The sequence below is a fragment of the Triturus cristatus genome, chromosome 5_1, assembly GCF_964204655.1.
Source record: "Triturus cristatus chromosome 5_1, aTriCri1.1, whole genome shotgun sequence".
Lineage (NCBI taxonomy): Eukaryota > Metazoa > Chordata > Amphibia > Caudata > Salamandridae > Triturus > Triturus cristatus.
Window position 1 is genome coordinate 537,215,170 of NC_140587.1, and position 23,587 is coordinate 537,238,756.

A 23,587-nucleotide genomic window follows, 5' to 3' on the forward strand; every position below is an offset into this window, starting at 1 on the left:
AGTTTGGCTCTGGCTGTTTCCATGGCTATTTCTCAGTATTCCTGTCTCTTCAGCTGCAAAGTGTGTGCCGTCTCTTCGGAATGATTCGAATCCTAACCAGTTGGTTTTCTAATTGCAGTATGTTTCCCTCCAACTACTCCATGGCCACCCTCTTTTTCCCTTTTATATCTTACCATGAGAGAGAGTCCTTCCCCTTAATGACTGCCTTATAAGCCTCCCATGGAATCAGTGCCGAGTTTACTGAGTTCTTATTTTCATCGAAGTAGACTTTGGTGGCCTGAATTAGCCCTTTCCAAATCTCAGGCACCCTCAAGCTTCATGGGTGTAGTGATATACCACGTCAAGCACTACGAGTTTCTGATGAATAGCAGGCCCATAGGGGGATTGGCCTGATATTCCTCACGCCAGCTGATGTGTTTCTCTAAAATCACAGACATTATCTACATGTGACATAATAAAGTCTAGACGTGAGTGACTATTGTGTGCTCCCGAGTAATAAGTGAATTGTGCCTGCAGGTTTTGAGTGAGCCATACATCCGCCAGGTCCATTGCGCCTATAATGTCTGACAGTGCTGAAGGGCGTTGAGGTTGCACCTTTGGTGGGAGTCTATCTTGGAGATTGTTTAATGTCATGTTGAAGTCACCTCCAATAAGAAGTTCATCATAAGGTAACTTAGGGAGAAATGCACTTAGGTCTGGGAAAGCAATGTTATGTAGTGCTGGTAGTATATCTACTGAAACAATGTTATCATTTCCCCTCCCACTTAACCCAACAGCACAGCAAACCTGCCCTGGTCGTCACAATTAAGGGAAATTGTCTCCTCATTAATACTCCAAACCCTCTTGACCCAGATGTACCCCCATCTGTTAAATGCCTTACAGGTGGTTCCAACCAAATGTGTTTCCTGTATGAGAGCCACATCTGGTGAATGGTGCTTAATATACTGGAGTTCCAGCCCTTTTTTCAGCTTATCCCCGAACCCATTTACATTCCACAAGAGCAGTCGCAACTGAGGCATATTAATATTATCTATCATCCTTGTCCCGTTGGTGTGACCGTTGTCTAACTGCTTCCGATATGGGAAGTGAATAGATGATCAACTGCTCCCGAAATGGGAAGTGAATAGATGATTGTCGCAGGGACTACAAACTTATAGTGTTTCATATTCTGAAGTAACTCTGTGTGTCTCTGCGGTTTTATAGTAGTATCCCCCGATACCTGAACCCCAGGAGCCGCTTGCAATGTCAATTGCTGACTAACCTTGAAATACAACTATTCTATCTTTTTGGTATGCTAGAACTCAACTATCCCCCCTCCCTGCCTCCCTGCATCTCAGGCCTTGAACTACCAGTCTCCCCAACTCTGCAGAGTGCCTGCCGTCCCTTCACAACCCTAACTTAGGAGTCAGTGTCCCAGCCTCTCTCCCTTCCCTAACCCTCCCCTCATTGAATTACTATATATGCAAGGTACAATATTACTTGGATAGTTTGTTCTTCTCTCGAGAGTCTCGTGGCTCCTGGTTTGGGGTGCCATTTATTCTCACCCGTCCATTCTAGTGGGTCTTGAGTTCTGAGTTTATAATCTCTGTTGCCTCTTGCATGCGTACTAGTGTCTTCTGGGTTCACTTATCCCCTGCTTCAACTTCGAGAATATTTGTGGAGGTGTTCAGGGTCCCCCGTGGTTGCTGACATGATCTCACACAGTTCCTTAATATGGGTTAATTGTACTTCTTGATCTGGTCGGAGGAGAAACTCCCTAGTCACACACTCCTAACCCGATTTATGGAATAACGGGTGGAGAAAAAACATATATTGCCATTATATCATATTTCCTATCATGTTGAAATCTTAGCAATTTTGCAATTAATGTAGTATGCGATTTGAAAGGTTATTTTTTCTCTTGAGGACAGACATGTCATGTAAACATACAGTCATGAGACTGTAACAGCCTCAAGGGTTTTTTCTGAAGCCGGCACATTTAAACACATGCTTTTTCAGCATGGACAACACATATGCTCTTTAGTTATATTACCAAATTGCCTAGTCACTCAGCATGTTGGTAAGAAATTGGTATATTGGTTGAGGGGGGTTGAAGCCCTACTCAGACAACAACCACATTCCTTGTCAGGGTGAATCACAAAATTCACTAAATTAACCCATGCCTCACTTCTGGAAGCTTGGCACAAAAGCAGTCAGCCTTAACTTAGAGGCAATGTGAGAAGTATTTGTGCTACACAGAAACAGTTAAAAAGTGAACACACAACACAAGAAAACTCCCAAACCAATTTAGAAAAATAGAGTATATTATAATAAATAAAATTATACCAGAACAACAAACATCCAATCAGTAGAACCAAAGATATTCAATGTTAAGATTTTTAGTTAAGCATAGTTTCTGTATCCGACCCGCACTCCATCACAGTTGGCCTAAAAAGGCACCTTGGTACCAGCCAACCATATGACTGCCATTGGTGATTAATGTTATTTGGTGCAATTTTGAACTATAAAGTTTAAAAATGCTTAGCTCCAGTTTACCCTTATTAGATTTTGGATTTTTTAACAAATTCATATCTCCAGTTAGTTTCCTGTATTGGATGTTTGTCCCTTATGTTTCATTGTATATTTATTAAAATTTAATCTATTTTTCAAAAATGGTTTCTGGGTTTTCTTAAACTGTGTTTTAACTTAATTACGATTTGAGTAGTACATTAATTCTTTATACATTTCCCCGAAGCTAAGCCTGTCTGCTCCTTGCCATAGCTACCAGGGGTTTGAACTTCGGTTAATATATTGACTTTAAGGGTACATCCTAGCCAGGAATGTGGCTATTATTTGCCGTGTGTACTCACCCCCTAAACTTATACACCCAATTTCTTACAGCTGCCATGTCTAATCAAATATTGCTGTGGTAGAGAGAACGGATGCTCATTGTCTTTGAGAAACACAGCAGCAGTTCTATTGACATTCTTCTATTCCTTTTCAAATTTAGGATAATACTTGGCAGTCCACAATCATTCTTGTCTTTTGGAGATATTAGAGACCACTAATGTGGTATTAAAATAAAGTGACATGATTAGACTTAAAGTGGATTTCCTGTGAGCTTGAAGTCAGTACACTGTTTAGAATGTTTCCAACACATGAATGAGGGCAACACAGCATCAGGATGCTGACAATTAGGCTTGGATTCGAACATTTTCACTAAATGTCACCACTTGATATCGCCAACACAGATCCAAGTGATGTCCACAATGTAACAAACCTAAAGAGGCGCCAACCCCATTGTTTCCTGTATATACCTGAACTCAGTGAATCCAACTGTCACCTACAAGCCAGATTAAAGTATTCTGACAATCAATTGCCAACATAGGAGCATCTTCACCCACAGCTAGTCAGCAGCAAGTGATCGAAGAAATGAGAGGGAAAATGCAAACTAAGACTAACAGGGAAAGGCAACTTCTGATTGGGAAAGAATTATTCACAAAGTCTAGATAGCCCACGGCATAGGCTGGTGTTGATAAAATGCAATGCTTGCTGATATCTCTCACAAGCGTCACTCCTAGCAGTGCTATGTTCAGCACACAGTGATTTATAAAAGCGAGACTGATTTATAATTTTCAAATTAAATTGACTGCTATACATGGTATGCAGCACTGAAGAATCAAGACCTAGCTCAGTTGACTATAAGTTGTAGGAAGAACATGTGTGCATCTTGTAATCACCATCTAGTTATTAAAGAATTACAAATTCTGGGTCTTTTTTAGAATTTGTCAGACAGGATACTCCGTCAATATGTGGTGGGTATCTTGTCCACTGTATTATAGGTGCCATTAGCTATAATACACTTGCAATATGGTGGACAGTATGTCCAGCATGTTTGTGAGTATCCCATCCACCAAACTCCAAATAAGGCCCTATATCTGATTGTATCCTTGCTCACAACTCTCCCCTATATTCGCTTTCATCTCTCTTTAATGCTCTCTTCTATTCTATTTTATCTCACTTTCCTCTATCATCTCCTTCTATCTTCTTCCACACTACCCTTTTTAAAAATATTCTCTCATATTACCTTTATTAAGCTTCTCCTTAACTTTAGATTCACTATGTCTCCAGTTGAGGATAATCCCTCTCCATCCAAATCTGATTAACAGTTTTCACCTTTACATCTACATCTGTTCTCTCTACCCTCCTTCAATTTCTTCCCAGCTTTCTATTTCAATCTTAGACCACTTTCCACAGCCTCTCCTTCATGTTCTCGTTCACTCCTTCACTGACATATGTCTTACTATGTTTGCTCTTTCCTTTGTTCCCCTCTTTAAATCTTCTTCTGATCCTTTCCCTCTCAAATTATTCCTTCTCTCACTTTCACACTTTTCAACCTGTCTTCCCCCAGTTCTGTTTAGCAGTTTCTTCAAAATCTGTCCGTCTATTCACCCTCCTTCACTTGTTCACTCCCAGTCTGTACTCTTACCTGATATCTTTGACGCTCCCTACCCTCTGCTTCCATCCCTTTTTTCAATACTCAAGGTCCCTTTTCTTTTTTTTTGGGAAACAAATTTTATAGAAACCCAGGATATTGTCGGTTTATTCTTGCCTTGCCCTCCTTTTTTTCCTTCCCTTCAGCTCCATGTCATTTCCCCCTACTTACAGTTTATAAGTAGAATGTTCACCGCCCCTTTAACTCTCTGCATTCACTTTATCACAAAGGGCCTCATTCCACGTTTGGCCGGCCATAAGAACGCCCAACCCACGGGGGCAGTCTGACCACTGCCACACTGTGGTTCCGCCCACAGTATTATGAGTGTGGCGGTCAGACATCCACAGGACCGCTGCAGCTGATGTGCATCAAGGATACTGTGGCGTTCACACAGCAGTCAGGCATAGTGATATGCTGGCAGTGCCACTGCGTCAAGCCAAGCATATTAGGAGTTGCAAAAACCACCACTGTTTCCATGACGGTGACCCCACCATGAAAAGGTTGGTGGTGAGGCAACCAAGAAGACCTGAAAGGGCTCCCTGCTGCCCCTGCGGGTGCATGCGGGGGGTACATGTTTTGCCCCCTGGGTTTACACCCCCATTTCCTGCACAGTATGACATGTATGTCACACTGTGCAGGAAGGTGCAGTCGACGCTCTGACAGCAGCGGTCTGCATGTTAGGCTCTCCCTTGTGCCTAACAGACCGCTACTGTCAGACTGCTGCAGGATAGCCCACCAGACCAGTATTGAAGTCCTAATCTGGCGGGTGGCAGCACCATGGCTATGGTGTTCATACAGCGGACAGTGCAATTTTGTACATCCTTTCATTTTCTCACTTCCTGCTCTATTTTCGCCCCTAATAATATACCATTCCTCCCTCTTCTAAGTCTCGCACGCACCTGCTGCCTTTACCTCCTCTCATCTGCCTTCTCTTTTACTCATTTCAGTCTTGCTCACCGTCTTCCCCATGTTTGTCACCTCTGCACAATATTTCTATCTTACTTTCACCTGTTATGGTTCCTCGCCCCAAACCATAAAATACATCCATCTTGTGTTGCAAATGACATCACACATCACGTCATTGAAGACATTATAAATAACAAAATGAATTATATCACATATGACTTCTCCAATGTCGTTACTGATGATATCATTGTTTCTATAGAAAAAGCCTATTAAATATATATAAAAAAATATCATTTCCACAGTGCCATTGTCTTGGTTACAGACTCATAAAAACTCAGAGACACACTCAGACACACACACAGGAACAGTACAACACTCACTCAAAGCACATACATAAACACAGAAGTACTGTACCATATAGAGAACAACAGTTAGGGATGCCATCTACAGACCTTACTAGTCTCAGATCCTGAATCTCCTCTACACAGAGACACACTCAGAGTAACACATATGAATACGCACAGCACCATTCAAACGCACTCACATAGGCACACATACTCAAAGTCAGTGGAATAGCAATAGTCAGAGGCACTCTCCCATATCCTATTGGTACGAGGCCTGAGACTCAGCCAGAGACTAACATATGCATGGAAAAACAGTGTAAGGCATACTCAGACACACATATTTGTACACCACTATACACTTAGATACAAAAAAACACAACACCAACAAACATCAGCATGAACACACTGCAAGGGACACCTTAAACAGAGCCAAGCACTCTAAAAAAACATATTTAGAAACAAACATCCATGAAGCGAAACAGAGCTAAGGAATGAATATATCATACATCATGCATCAGACTAATAGCCACACAGGTACAAATAAACATTACACACTAATGACATATAGACGCACTCATATTACCGTATGAACATACACAGACTAACTGGCACACTAAGTCAAACACTTGAAAACGAGTTAAATATTTGAGACATAAAGTCAAAGAAATGAATTTGACCTTACTCTGGCACAAAGTTACATGCTAAAATGTACATATGTATGTAAAGCAGAAGTGTTTACAATGTGGCAATAATAAAGCCTCTACCCAAACCTAACTGCAGAAAATGTAACATACCAAGGCACCAATGGAGGGGCACAATACAAATACGTATCTGACTATACCTCTGCACTTAATGGTTCCCTGTTGTGTCACTAGACTAATACTCAGGTCCAGTGTCTATGCATCGGTATCACATTAACAGTCAGAAGCTACCTATAAATATCTAATGCCTATTTTTCTGTGTGCCACAATAATGAATAAAGGAGATATATGAAGAACCTACACTACTGATAAAATACAAATAAAATACAATATATAGTGTCTTCTATGAGACCATGAGATTGAAATGTTAAAAAAAAGAATATGCTAATATAAAAGAAATATATTAAACAGGACCACATAATTTAAAACAAAGGTCATCAATGATGTCATTTGTTAGCCGCAATGCAAGAAGAGGTGAAAATTATGGTTTGTGCTATGAATCATCACTGGCAAATGTCAATGGTTTTGTGATTTTGAACCATAATCATAACACAGTTTTTAACTGTGTTTTTTAGTGAATATATGTAAAATTGTAGATCGGTAACTGAGAATTATAGGGAGGTCTTTCACTGAGAGGTTCTGAATGGTATCATATATGCAACAATAGTGCAGCTTGAGTTTCTTTAATGTCACTCAGCACCCCAGAGGTGAAAAGTATCCCCATAATTCCCATTTTCCTATCTGTAATCTTATGTTGTGTATGACCTTCCCAAATTATCTGCCACTGCTTCCCACATATATCCAGGGGCAGATCATTAATGGAGAAGCCATATGGAATATGTAAAAAAAAGGTATAACATCCCTTGCCTCCGGCCACCCAACCCACCACCCTCGAAACATACCGTTGCCAGAATATAAAATAAACACCTGGCTTCCTGTCACCCACCATCCTATAAGAAAAAGTCTTCCTCCCATCTCCAAAAATAAAATAATAATAATCTGACCTTGCACCACCCTCTCCAACTACCCATCAATGCCCTCCTTCAAAGAAATTGGACCTAAACAATAACTGGTCATGCACCATTTACCTCAACTACCCTCTGTAAAACCCTTCTTCTGCCCAAGCTGAAGAAAAAAACATCTGGACTCCTGCCTTCCACTCCTACCACCCTCTACGCAAACCACCATCTCTCAGCCCAAAGTCGTGCTCCCCACTCATATCTGAGAGTGGAGACCTGCGCAATACTGATATTAGCCCAATAAAGGCCACTTTACAGCACAGCTTTATGTTCCATTGCAGCCTGGATCTACAGAGATCCACCCTGACATGGGAGAAGTTGAATAGTGCAGGCACACCACCAACCATATTCTCCCATTCAGGCAAGGATATTAAATGCTCCATTTAGGTGTACACAAACTTTACCATGTTTAAAGGAAAAAATGCAAAAACAACAATTGATGGACAGAATGGAGAACAATGTCATACATCCACCCCAGTACAGAGATCTGGGCCTAATTCCATCGTTTTCTTTTCTCCCCATGCCATTCTAGTTTGAACCCAGCCATATGCAAATCAGTCTTGACCCTGCACCCAATGGGAACAGTCCAGCCCGAACTGACAGGCCAGGACCTCCCTGTACTTGAACAAAAACATCCTAGGGCCGGTTTCAGGGTTTCACCGCTCATCAGCCAGGATAGCTTGACTCCAGTGGCATGGAGAGCACGGGATCCACGTTTGGGTATACCCGTCCCACTCGGGGTGACAAATGCAAAAAGAACAATTGATGGACAGTTTAAAGGGGGCATCACAAACACTTAAGCACTGGTTAGCAGTGGTAAAGTAAACAGAGTCCCACAAGCCAAAAAACTGATTCAGCAAAGAAAGGGAAAGAAGGCAAATAATTAAGGATGACCTCTCATAGAGGGCCAGGTCCAACAGAGCCCTATACTTTTTTATCTGACAAACTGTTTCTAATATCTTTTTGCAGCAAATTACTGACTGCTTTTTAAATGCTTTAATTTCCCACTAGATTCTGCCTTTTTCAGATGTCTTCAATGATATTTTCTCTTTCTTATGAGATAGCCAAATTCTAGTGATTTAAGCGTTTTGAGTGGAGGGTTGTGCTGTGAACATGTATTATGAGAAACTAACTGCCATTCAGACACTGTGTTGGAGTCTCTGGAGACCCTGGTGATATGGCAGAACAAATGGGAAGTGCCCTTTTTCATGAAGTCGAACAACAGTGGTTAACTACTTTGTGATATCAGTACAATGACGTACTGAATGTGAGTCGGGTAATTCACGCTAAAGGGTTCTAAAGGATTTATTCTTTATATACAAACGCAAATTAAAATATACTTACAAATACAAACTGTTGAAATTATAAAGTTATAGTGTTAATAAGACTTATGACATCTGAAATGACAATTTCTCAGAATACAGTGCATAGCAGAGAGGTGAGTTATAGTTGATGTGTAGAGTAGACTAGAATGTGGCAAAGTGTGCTACGAAGGAGAGGCATAAAGGGCCTCATTACGATGTAGGTTGGATTGCAACTGACAGGCTGTCGGTTGTAGTCTGACTGACATGTGGTGCTGCAGTCTGACCGCCGCAGGATCGCCCACCAGACCAGAATTGAAGTCCTAATCTGGCAGGTGGCAGCACCAGGGCTCTGGCGTTCTTACAGCGCACAGTGCAATATTCTACATCCTTTCATTTTCTCACTTCCTGCTCTATTTTCGCCCCTAATAATATACCATTCCTCCCTCTTCTAAGTCTCTCACGCACCTGCTGCTTTTACCTCCTCTCATCTGCCTTCTCTTTTACTCACTTCAGTCTTGCTCACCGTCTTCCCCATGTTTGTCACCTCTGCAAAATATTTCTATCTTATTTTCACCTGTTATGGTTCCTGGCCCCAAACCATAAAATACTTCCATCTTGTGTTGTAAATGACATCACACATCACGTCATTGAAGACATTATAAATAACAAAATGAATTATATCACATATGACTTCTCCAATGTCGTTACTGATGATATCATTGTTTCTATAGAAAAACCCTATTAAATATATATAAAAACATATCATTTCCACAGTGCCATTGTCTTACTCACAGACTCATAAAAACTCAGAGACACACACACAGGAACAGTACAACACTCCCTCAAAGCACATACATAAACACAGAAGTACTGTACCATATAGAGAACGACAGTTAGAAATGCCATCTACAGACCTTACTAGTCTCAGATCCTGAATCTCCTCGACACAGAGACACACTCAGAGTAACACATATGAATACGCACAGCACCATTCAAACGCACTCACTTAGGCACACATACTCAAAGTCAGTGGAATAGCAATAGTCAGAGGCACTCTCCCATATCCTATTGGTAGGATGCCTGAGACTCAGCCAGAGACTAACATATGCATGGAAAAACAGTGTAAGGCATACTCAGACACAGATATTTGTACACCACTATACACTTAGATACAAAAAAACACAACACCAACAAACATCAGCATGAACACACTGCAAGGGACAACTTAAACAGAGTCAAGCACTCTAAAAAAACATATTTAGAAACAAACATCCATGAAGCGAAACAGGGTTAAGGAATGAATATATCACACATTATGCATCAGACTAATAGCCACACAGGTACAAATAAACATTACACACCAATGACATATAGACGCACTCATATTACCGAATGAACATACACAGACTAACTGGCACACTAAGCCAAACACTTGAAAACGAGTTAAATATTTGAGACATAAAGTCAAAGAAATGAATTTGACCTTACTCTGGCACAAAGTTACATGCTAAATTGTGCATATGTATGTAAAGCAGAAGTGTTTACAATGTGGCAATAATAAAGCCTCTACCCAAACCTAACTGCAGAAAATGTAACATACCGAGGCACCAATGGAGGGGCACAATACAAATACATATCTGACTATACCTCTGCACTTTATGGTTCCCTGTTGTGTCACTAGACTAATACGCAGGTCCAGTGTCTATGCATCGGTATCACATTAACAGTCAGAAGCTACCTATAAATATCTAATGCCTATTTTTCTGTGTGCCACAATAATGAATAAAGGAGATATACAGTGGTTTCGTTCCTTTCTCGACGACCGGTCCTTCTGCGTGGCCATGCCACCGTATCAGTCCAAATTCCATCATCTGGGCCTCGGGGTGCCTCAGGGATCCTCGCTGAGCCCCACGTTATTCAATCTGTACGTGAAACCGCTGGCTGATGTCGTCAAACAGTGGGGCATGAATATGGTCTCATATGCGGACGACACTCAGTTGGCGGTGACCATCAGCGGGGATGCTGATGTGGATGCCCCTAGGTTCCAGAATGGACTGAGGGCAGTGGCGAGCTGGATGAGTGCCAACTGTCTCCAGCTCAACGCTAAGAAGACCAAGGTCATGGTTGTCGGGAAGGGTAAGGAACTTTGGGGGGACAGATGGTGGCCTTCAGAACTAGGGCCATCTCCAACTCCAGTTTCGGTATTGAGAAACCTAGGAGTATGGTTGGACTCTACTTTGAGTTTTACTGGGCACACCAAGAAAACCGCTGCTTGCTGCTTTGGGGTCCTTCGGGGCTTAAGATCTGTCCTGAAGTTTTTTGACCCTCCCACCAGGCAGCTGGTGGTTCAGGCAACTGTAATATCCCGTCTGGACTATGCCAGCTCGCTCCTGATAGGGGCAAATCAGGCAGAGATCATCCGCCTTCAACTTGTCCAAAATGCCGCAGCCAGAGCCATAGTTGGCTTGCCTAGGTCCTGCTCGGTCTCAAGCACTTTACGATCCTTACACTGGTTACCGGTCAAGTCGAGAATTCATTTCAAAGTACTATGCTTGGCTTTTAAGATCATGAAAGGAGTAGCTCCTCAGATCCTCTCGAATCTCTTATCTAGCTATGTTCCGACTCGCCCCTTAAGATCACTGGGCCAGGCACTCACTATGGTGCCGAGGTTTAAGCTCAGCCGAATAGGTGGTCGGTCTTTTGGGTAAAAGCAGCAGCACTTTGGAACTCGCTTCCGTTTGAGATTCGTGTGATGGACGATCTCTTTCTTTTTCGTAAAGCCTTAAAAACCTTTTTGTTTTAATTTTTCCCTATCTAGTTGCTCCCTCTCTTGGAATTTCATTTCAGTGTTTGTTGTGTTCTTACTGGTTATGCGCCAGGACGCCCCTTAGCTGGGGCAGCTGTGCGCAATATAAATATTCATAACATAACATAACATGACATATGAAGAACCTACACAACTGATAAAATACAAAGAAATACAATATAAAGTGTCTTCTATGAGACCATGAGATTGAGATGTTATAAAAAAGAATATGCTAATATAAAAGAAATATATAAAAAAGGACCAGATAATTTAAAACAAAGGTCATCAATTATGTCATGTGTTAGCCACAATGCAAGAAGAGGTGAAAATGATGATTTGTGCTATGAATCATCACTGGCAAATGTCAATGGTTTTGTGATTTAGAACCAGAATCATAACACATTTTTTAACTTTACAAATACAAACTGTTGAAATTATAAAGTTATAGTGTTAATATGACTTCTGAAATGACAATTTCTCAGAATGCAGTGCATAGCAGAGTGGTGAGTTATAGTTGATGTGTAGAGTAGACTAGAGTGTAGTACAGTGTGCTACGGAGGAGAGACATAAAGGGCCTCATTACGATGTAGGTTTGATCGCAACTGACAGGCCGTCAGTTGTAGTCTGACCGACATGTGGTGCTGCAGTCTGACCGCCGCATTATGATGCACGGTAGTCGGAGGCAGCAGATGGAGGAACCGACTGATGCTTCCGACGGGCTCAAGGAGCCCTTCCTGCCATCAGTTAGAATGTTATTCCCTAAAATAGGGCAGTGCCTGCTGAGGCACCGCTGTAGGGTTTACAATGTCCCTTTCAGACAGCCTTTTAATAGTGGTCTGACTGCCATAGAAAGGCTGTCAGAAGTGGACTTTGGGGACCCCTAACAGGGCCGTCATCCACCCGCACCCACCGCTATTAGGACTGGGGGCACTTCTGGTGCCCCCCAAAGATCCATATCCCACATGCCAGGCACCACATGGTGCCTGGCACACGGTCCATGGATGTGACTTATGCAGCTTGTGATGCGGCACTTTTCTGCCCGCTGCACAAGCCACAATGGGAAAATGGATGTTTCTGACCACCTGATGGGTGGTCACATCCTAATTTGTCGGCTGAAACCTCCGACTACTAGTTGGGTGGTTTCCATTCCAAAATGATGTTGGTCAGACGTGCGTCCAACCGGCATCATAATAAGGCCCATAGAGTTGTAGAGCGGAGTGGCAATGAAATACTGCAAAATTTCACCAAATACAGCAAGTAAAGCTATCAGTAAGTTAAAAGGCCTCATAAATTAAAAAATACTTACCCTACTTACCTGTAGTACCCAAAAGGATCATCTGTGCACCATCATGTGCAATTGTGCCAAATTTAATTAAAATCCATCCAGCCATTTTCACGCTACACTTTAAGTACAAACTGGCACATGCATCAAGCCAAAAACAGCTCGCAAAATTAGCGATTAGCTAATTGCGAGCGCAATCAAGCGATTTCCCATGCATCAAACAAATCCCCGAAATTCTCTAAAATACCGACTCGCAAATACCGGGATCCCAGAGATAGCGAATCGGAATCAGCGCCAACCAGGATTGCGGGAGCAAATAAGGAATCGCAGAAAAAACCCGCAAATGGATGCATCAAAAATCGCTAATAGCGATTTCACCAAAATTCGCTATTTAGCAAGTGCAGAATAAGGAGAATCAGAAGCAGGTGGTAAAAAATGTTTTTCTCATTTCACTGCAAAAAAAATGATGGAGCTGGTGAGGGCTATTGCAACTAACCAATGAGTCCATTTAGGACGCACAAAAAGGCGGCACACAACATGTGTGATAGGAGGATGAGGACCCATGCAGCAGGGCAGGGCAGACGGAGATTCCAGGAGAGGGCTTACTGCCTGTGCATCACTCAGATGTGACTCACCCAAGAGGACATATATGAGTAGTACATGATCAACGCTGCGATACAACTCACCCACATATCCAAATTGAAAACACCAATGCTGCGCTAAACACAGAGGACCCATGCAAAGGGTCCCCATGTCCAGGTGTAATGTTGCCTGCACCCACTGCATCATGAGGTGTCCAGGGTGTAGTGGCATTAGTGGGAGGGGTATCACCAGGCTCCCACTCACGTGTCTAGAGAACCTCCCTGCCTGCCATGATGACTCAGACCCACGACCACATCAGCCTCCCCAGAACCCAAATTGATTTGATTCCACCAAGACTCCATTCAAATAGGACTGCACAGTTCCCTAATGTGAATTGAATGGCTAGTTAGCCCACACGACCCATATGTCCACCATCAGTCAATGAGTAGAGCTTCCATGTCCGGAATTGTTATCACTCCATCCACGTCCAACCAATGTGCAATGTGGATGACATCATGTCGGACATCACAGCGCAATCTCCTTGGAGCATCAATGATCCATACATCTTCCGAAACATTGGCATTCACACACGCCTGCTCAGGGGGGGACATGGCGAGGGACACCTGCTAGGTCAGACAATATACTCATGCACACTAAAGCATACTGTAATGGCAAGGCAAACCTGACACATACACATTCCATGCTACCCTGTAGGTGATAGTGCATGCGCGGTGAGGTACGATATCATGACTCCATAGTAGAACACAGGCGCACAACTGGAGGTGCGGTACAGCGCACCACACACCAGCACAGGTAATGTGATTGAAAGGACATTTGGATAGGTCAAGAGTCGCCTCCACATCCTGCACAGTCCTAGGCCTGCGATGCAGGACCAGCCGGTGACCTGCTGTCGGATAGTGGCAGCATGTGCAATGTAGCCCATCATAGCTCCCACGATACGCATACCCATAGATGACCACGGCACTGCGGACAATCAGCCCCCTGTACACCCACCACACCCGCATCATGAAAGCTATGCAGCGGGGCAGTTGATACGTGCCCACATCACCCAACATCACATCAAAGGTACGTATTAATGAGACAGAAACGATGATCCATCAAATGCAAAGTTTTTATTGTCACTTGCACATGGACTCTTGGTTGTCTAAACAGACATGTAGCCTGAGGATACATTAACGTCATGTACCGAGGCACGATGATGAATAAGGTTTGGGACTCCATTGGCAGTCCCTCTGTATGTCCTGACCATGGTTACGCCACCATGGCCAATTGTCCGGAGGGATGTGACTGCTCAGCGCCTCCTCCCACGCACACCGAGGTGCCTATCTCCTGCAGCGCCCTCCTCACCCATTGGTGGAATTGTAGGTGTTGAACGGCGTGCACTACACCTTCTGCCGATGCTGACTGGCGCAGACATGCTGCTTACGCTGGATGCCCCCTCACTCCCCTCATCGCCAGTGGCATTGCTGAGGCCACCTACACCAGCCTGGATCTGCTCTACAGCTGTTGCAACTTGGCCAAGGGCCCTGGCCACGTCCCCACAACAATGCCCCATGTCGATCTGCATTGCCACCGACCGACGTGACAGCAGTGCTGTGGCGTTGCTCAACTTGAGGTTGGAGCGTGTCAATCCAGACAGGCGCCCGATGAATTGCCAATGCCTCCTCAGCTCGGTATTCTGTCCCTCCTGCATCACACGCACGAGCTCGTGCAATTTGGCATTGGTGTTCCTGTTGCCCTCCACAACAGCTTGAGTGAGGTCACTCATGTGCTCTGCCATGGTGGAGAGGTTTTTGTTCAATTTGGCCATTTGAAGGCTGATGTCCCCCATGTGGCGTGCCTGCAGGCGCTGCACCCTTGTCATCTGCAGCTCAACTGGTCCCCAGACATTTGATGTCGATGGCTCCTGCGCAGTTGTCTGGCCCCTTGACCTGCGTCTTCGCCTCGTCAGGACCGGTGTCTGCGGGGTGGTGGAGGGGGACCAGAACCGAGGCGGCCCTTCTGCAGTTGCCCTTTCAGGTTCAGGAGGGCTCTCCATTGGCTGCATGGGAGGGACTGTAGCCCTGCGTCGTGTGGGTGCCTGGGATGTGCTGGGAGGTGTGACTGGTCTTGCGACGGCAGTCTCTGCGGTGGACTGGGCGCTCTCCCTGCATTCGCTGTCATCACTGTCTCCTTCCTCAGCACCTGTGGTGTGAAACAGTGCAGGATTACAATTTAATTGGATAATATTTAGCTACATGGTGATTATGTCTGCTATTACGTTCTCACTCTCTGTATTCCCTGTCTGTAATGCATCTTGGCCACAATGGTCACACTATGTGCTATGTGACTCAATGATTGGTTCAGGGGACTACAACTCCCATGATGCATTAGTTACTGTATATGGACTGTGGACTGGGGTTGGTTACAGCTGCCTGCCTTCTTATTACTGTATGGGCGCTATTATGATGTACATTGATGGGTATATCATTGTGACTCTTACCTTCAGTACTGCAGGCTGCGCCGGATGTATCCATCTGCGTGACCCCCACAGCAGCTTCCGGCAGGATTGTGCCCTCGACCAGGTCCTCCAGGGCTGTGTTGTCCGGGACTGTAGATGGTCCTCCTCCGGTGCTCTTAGCCTCCCTCAGCCTCTGAGCAATGCGCTCCTTGACACGGCTGCGCAAATCGTACCAGCGTTTTTTTAAGTCATCTATGCTGCGATGTGTCACACCCACAGCATTGACCCTTGTCTTTATCTTGATCCAGAGGCGTCGTTTCTCTGCCTCTGGGACATTAAGGGAGAGCTTTCCAAAGAGCTTGTCATGGCTCTTCACTACATCTTCTATGAGGTACTCCAGTTCCCTCTCACTGAACTTCAGTTTTCTTTTCCTGGCACCTGCACCCTCCTCAGCTGATGTATTGGCCATTTCCTGGGTTGGCAGTGGTCTGGATGCTCAGTGGTCCTCTCCACAGCTCTTTACAGGCACTCAGCTTCCTGCTCTGGCTTCCTCTGGACACAGAATGCACCATGGGACGAGTTACTTCCTGGTTCTGATGTCATCAGGCTGTTCCTAATGCGACTCTCTAAAATTGTGATGTCGCAATTAGCGATCTCGCTATTTGCGATCTCGCTAATTGCGAGATCGCAATATGTGTGTTTTCAGCGAATAGCGATTTTTTGTTTTTTTTCGCTAACGCATTTAGCGATTTTTACCGAATCGGTATTTTTTCGGTATCTGCGTCATGCATAGGAGATAGCGAATCCTTATTTGCGATTCCTTAAAAATCGCAAATAAGGACTCGCTCTTTCTTAGCTTGATGCATGTGCCCAAAAGTCTCTAGGAGATGCATTGGTGTCCAAACATGTTTTGGGCCACCCTTTTTTCTTTACACCCCCTTGACAAATGTCTACAGAACCTTGCATACTCTGCCAATATAGTAAGAGGAATGGGTCTTCAAAGTTTTGTGGGTATTCGTCAAACGGGCGCAAAGTTATTAATCGTGAAACATCACAGAAATTCATATCTCTGGTAACCTTAACTATAACTGGAGAGTGGCTATCGCTATAGATAGATAGATAGATAGATAGATAGATAGATAGATAGATAGATAGATAGATAGATAGATAGATAGATAGATAGATAGATAGATAGATAGATAGATAGATAGATAGATAGATAGATAGATAGATAGATAGATAGATAGATAGATAGATAGATATGTGCAGAGCATAATAATATGTTCATTACCTGCAGCGAAGGGGGTCATGACTTAGGATACACAAAGCATAGAGTGTGTTATGATGTTTCTACTCTCTCCATCTTCATATATAGTTTATGTCATGACTTTATTCATTTGAATTTTTTTTTTTTAAATCAGGAAGCAAGGTGTTAAATGAGTGAGGTAAAATCACGTGTAAGAGGTCTATTGGCTATTAGTAGTGTTGTTCCTTTTCAAAAAGTAATTGTAACATTGAGTCAGTGAAACAGCAAACAGTGTTTTTTCACATCAATTTTACTCTACAATGGTAATTTGAAATGCGAAATATGCATGTCGTAACAAATCTGTGAACATGCCTTTATTAGTACATTTGCTAAAAAAAAACAAAAAAAACTTGAGGGTGTGTGTGTGTGTGTGTGTGTGTGTGTATGCCCGTGCTCCATTGGCATGTATGGAATCTATGTAGTGAAACGACGGATTTACCTTCCATTTAAAAGTGAAAATAAAGAGAACTTGATAAAGTCTAGTATGTAATTTCAAATTCTTAAGTTTGCAATTTAAATGATTACTATGCCTCGCTGTAAGCTGCTTAGGCTTTTTATTCCTAAAGCTAAAACATTTGGCTTTCCAAAAGCGGGCATGCACATAACTTGTCACACAATCCGTAGATTTTTAATCATCTTCAACTGATAATCTAAATGATGATTAGTCTTGCCTCCGAGATGTCTTTCCTCTTCTAATACACATTTGCATTAATCCCTTGGTACATATTTTGATTTGTTCTTAATTTTTCCGGAACTGAGCAGATTAAAACTCTCTTAAAACGCTTTGTATTTGAATCTCACCAGATGATGTGAAGTTCACAAAAGAAAATAATTATTTTTGTTGCATAGATTGCAGATCGCAAAAGTCAAATCTTTTCAGACCTTTGCATAAAGCTGCATTTTGAATAGACAAGTTGTACTAACATCTTGAATGTTTCACTATGGTAACACCTATGATAATGAATGGGCTACTTGTATGCTACCTGGGCTTACCTATTTGTTTAAGTTCAAGCACATTTCTATTGCTTGGAGTTGTTGGAAATGTGCGCTGTCAGTGAGTCGTAGAAGCTAACGCGTCAGAGTAAATAGACGAGAGGGTGAATAGCGTGCAGTTGTGGAACTGCTAAACATCCCACTTCTAGCCTCCGTGGTGTGTTTCATTATTGTTGACTGGCAGACATAGTGGTTCTAAGATATGAAAGCACATGGTTATGGTGTCTTGGACCATGACAGGTACGCAGGAGGCATTCCTTCCCCATTATTGCTGTGACTATTGTATCCCTACCATGCTGAGACCCATTTCCCCAATTCTCTGATAGACAGACCAGTGGAGAGCCCGTTTCCTAATTTAACGCCTCCGATTTTTTTGTATTCTCTGCTTAAATGCTTTCCAGTTGTGCACCATGCTGTTTTGAGACTCGAAGTTCTGTGAGCAGAGTATGGAACAATTTTGTGTGTCTGAAAAAAATGCCTTTGCTGAAAAAAACATCTCAGCTGGGATTTATCTCGTGGGGCCCTCGTGAAGTCTACGACTTTATGGAACCCGCCAACCGCACTTTCAGACATGGTCTAAGATGTTCATCAGACTGTCATCGCTCTCATTATTAATAAGGAATGAAATCATTTGATGTCAACATCACTTTTTCACGATCATATGAAATGAAAGTATTCTAAAGATTTAAGTTTCACCTACTGCCAACTTCAAGATGGTCAAAGGAGGCAGCCTAGGACATATTTGGCCAATTTATTTATTTATTTTTGTTTAGAGTGAACCTAGCTAGGTTGGTGATGAAGCTGAAGTTTTATTCTATTTGAAGGGGTGCATTATAATCATGTGTAGAACACATTCCCATATATTTGTTAACATGGAGTGTTAGAATTGTGACCCATATTAACGCAATTATGTGATGTGCTTTAGTTCATGAATAAGTGTCATGGAGAATTAACACAGGAAAATGAATGTAACTAACAGAAATATTAACATGGAGAACTTGTATTGTGAAACTGCTGAACACTTGTGTATTAAAGGTGTTTATTAATTATGACATTTCATACGTAGGTAGATGTATTAATTGAAATCGCATTAATGTTTTGTGAACTCGTAAAGCTTAAATGGTGAATTCTTATGTTAGTTTAAGTTGCAGGCTCGAGATGTGAGTCCCTGAAAACTCTTGCTTTAGAACTAATAGTTGAATTTCAGGTATGCTCTCGAATCTGTTCTTTCTCACGTTTTGTGTTGCAAGTGAAGAATCATTCTTTTAGTTAGAATAATGGCTTTGTGTTATAGTAAGTTAGGTAAGGAGAGACGAAATTACAATCGTGTGGCTTGAGTCGATAAAGGAAGGTCGTTACGTTAGCAAAAGAGAAAGCCTGGGACTCAAGGACAAACTGTTGCAAGGAAAGTTTGCTGTCGACATTGTGGAAAATTACCTTCAGGACTGTACCCAGAGTGGATGGCGTGACTCAAAATGCATCTTTGGAGTGCTACCTGTAGATAATTGATTGTTGGAACTAAGGAAAGGGCCTCACTTCTTTCTTGCCTTCCGAGAGCAACTCAGAACAAGCTCTTTCTAATGATAGTGGCTTTATGCTACTTGACCCATTGATGGTGGAGTGACTTCTTAGGAAGACTCCACACACTGACACCTTTTTCTCCTATCTATTGAAAATGCGTAAGAGCTAGAGTAGGGACAGATTTAATGCTCTTTACTCATCAACCCTTGATGCAGGGAAATTTGAGCTCATACTTCCTGATTTTCTGTATTTTTCTACTTAAATTAATTGCTTTGCTTATGTTGCACCATCTAATTTGGATGCACCGGTTTGGCTTCATGCTAATTCTGTTGTATTTCTACACCCTCGTGTTGAGGTGTCTTTATGTACAGTTATTTATGGATTTGTAAAAAATTAACTAACCTTAAGTAGTAGTCTGTGAGTTATTATATATCAAGGAGAAGAATGTAGATTCTCCTAGTATGTGAAGAGAGAATCTGGATTTCATTAAAGACGCGGAGGCTAGCATTATGCATAAATACTTTTATTGCACTACTCCTTGCAGCACTTCAAAGCAAAACATCTCAAAACCCAAAAACTCTAGAACTTAGAACATCCAACAATATATATTCCAATACACAGCAGCCATCTTCCTCTTTTCAAGCTGCTCCTGAAGTAAAATCCAAAACAGATTCCTGTTGCAGAACTCCTCTTCTCTCCGAACTATTGAAACTCTGAAACAAATCCAAACCAAAATATTAAAACTAAAAAACCAAACCCAAACATGTTACAATAACCAATACAAATCTCCAAACTCCCCCAAACCTCCTTAAACAGGGAGGGAGGGAGGGATAATGCTAGCCTCCGCGTCTTTAATGAAATCCAGATTCTCTCTTCACATACTAGGAGAATCTACATTTCATGGCAAGACCGGAGGCTAGCATTATGCATGTTCAAAGCTGTGATAACACCACAGACGAAACATGACTCATCGGTTTTAAATAAAACTTTGCAAAAACATCCGCACTTGACCAATCTGCAGCACGCAAAATCTCTTCTAAACGTCCACCAGACAAAAAAACCTTACTCGCCATTGCACCTCTCACAGAATGTGCCCCAAACTCCTTCAAATCCACACCAGCTTCAGACATACAAAACCTCACCCACCTCGCAATAGAGGCTGAAGTAACCGGCTTAAAAGGACGAACAAAAGAAATCAAAAGCTGATCATCGCCATGCATCCTGAATTCACTCATTCTACCCTCATACTCTTTCAAGCACCTTACCACACATAATTTTGGATGCTCATCAAATTTTGGATAAAAAACTGACCTTAACATACATTTTGTCCTTTTTGTTATGTTAAAAATTACTCCATCTGGCGAAAAACAACGTCCACTAATGTCTAAAGCCCTCACATCGGATACTCTTCTAAATGAAATCAGACATAAAAGACTCGCCAATTTGCCAGACAACTGCTTCAAACTCAGAAACTTATTACCTGGCCACCCTTCAAATAGCTTTAGAATCTTGCTTACATCCCATAATCCATTATACCTAGGTTTAGGAGGTCTCCTCAACTTTATTCCTTTCAAATCCCTAGAAATCAACGGCTCCCTGCCTATTGAACAACCTCCAACCAAACTATGCCCCGCTGCAACAGCAGATCTATAACAATTAATAGTCCTATATCCCAAACCTTTCTCATACAAATCTGACAAAAAATTTGCCAACTCTATGGTAGATGCCTCCACGGGATCCAAACCCCTTTCCATGCACCAACAAAACCACTTCTTCCATGCTGACAAGTATCTCTTTCTTGTGCCTGGTGCCCAAGATTCTCTGAGCAATTCCTGAGCCTGGTCCGAAAGATCTTTGAACTGCTCTCCTCCCCTGAAATCTTCCAAACAAGAAGGCTCAAAGCCCCCTCTTGAACTAAAGGATGAAAGGCTCCTCCCTCTCCTAGAAGGACGTCTTCTAAATCTGGTATCAACAAAGGCTTCTCCATGGCTAACTCCAACAGACCTGGGAACCAAGCTTGAGACGCCCAAAAAGGCGTCACCAACACCACCTGACACTTCTGACGTCTGACCATCAACAGCACTCTCTGAATCAATGCAAATGGGGGAAACGCATAACCCCGTATCACACTCCAATCCTGCTGAAATGCATCCACCTCCTCCGCTAAAGGATCCGGTCTCCAACTGAAATAACGATCTAGCTGAAACGTCAGTCTCGATGCAAACAGATCCACTTCCAAGGGACCCCACATCCGATCTATTCTCTTGAAAATCCCTACATTCAACTTCCAATCGCTGTAATCCCTTAAATACCTTGAATTCCAATCCGCTACCAAATTGCACTGACCTGGAAAATACTCCGCCTGCAAACCTATTTTTTCTTCCAAACAATAATCCTAAATCTCTTTCGCCAACTCTGAAAGATTCCTCGACCTGCTTCCACCTAAACGATTTATGTACCTCACCGCTGACACATTGTCCATCTTCAACAAAACATTGAAATTCCTTAACCTTTTTCCAAAACTCTTCAACCCATATAGGCCTGCCTTCATCTCCAATCCATTTATGTGTACTGCACTCTCCTCCTTGGACCATCTCCCACCTGTCTCCTGTCCTTCTAGACACGCTCCCCAACCATAAAGGCTTGCATCCGTCTCTAACACATAATCCGGACAAATCCCAAAAATTGCACGACCATTCCATGCTTCCAGATTTTTCAACCACCAAACCAATTCCTCCCGTGCCTCTTTCGAAATTACAACCAGATCTCCATACCATAAACCTTTCCTTAGAGCATCTGCTTTCAATCTTTGCAAAGCTCTGTAATGAAGAGGCCCAGGAAAAACAGCCTGTATTGAAGAAGAAAACAATCCAATCACCCTTGCCAAAGATCTCAAAGTCACTCTCTCCTTTCTTAATAAACCTATCACCTCTGACTTTATTTTCTTCACCTTCCTTAAAGGTAAACTTAAGGACTTCTCCACAGTATCCACCTCGAAACCTAAAAACTCCACTCTTTGTTTTGGTTCCATAACAGATTTCTCTCTGTTCATTATGAATCCTAAACCTACCAAAAGATCCACTGTCAAAACCAACTGTTCCTTCACTTGATCCTGCCCCTGCGACATTATTAGAAAATCGTCTAGATACATTATCATACGCACTCCTCTCTCCCTCAGAAACTTCGCCACTGGCTTCAGCACCTTGGTGAAACACCATGGAGCCGATGCCAGACCAAATGGAAGGGAAGTAAATTGGAACAACTGATCCATCCATCTGAATTGTAAAAACTTCCGACTTTTTTCCTCTATCGGAATTGTAAAATACGCATCTTTCAAATCCAGCTTCACCATCCAGTCTTTTTCCTGCTAAATATCCCTCAACAGATGGATACCTTCCATCTTGAAATGCCTGTAAACCACATAATGGTTTAAATCTCTCAAATTTATTACTGGTCTCCATCCCTTTCCTTTCTTTTCCACCAAAAAAATTGTACTCACAAAACCCTTCCGATCCTCTGAAATCTTTTCTATTGCGCCTTTCTTCAACATTTCTAATACCTCTGTATCTACTATTTTTTTAAATTCTTTTTTGAATACCAGCTGATTTGGCTCCTTCCTCTGAACTGGTAAATCCACTAGCTCCACTGAAAAACCCTTTACAGTATCTAAAACCCATCTGTCTCCTGTTATTTTTCTCCAACTTTCCTTGTAAAATTTCAACCTTCCCCCTACCCTTTCTGGGGAAAAACCAGTAAAGGTCCTCATACTTACCATTTGTTCCTTGAGCAAACTGCGCTCTTCCTCTTGGCTGGCGGCCTCTGCCAGCTGATCTCCCTCTCTGGGGATAAAATCCCGTTGCGGACTGAAATCCCCTGAATGCGCTTCTT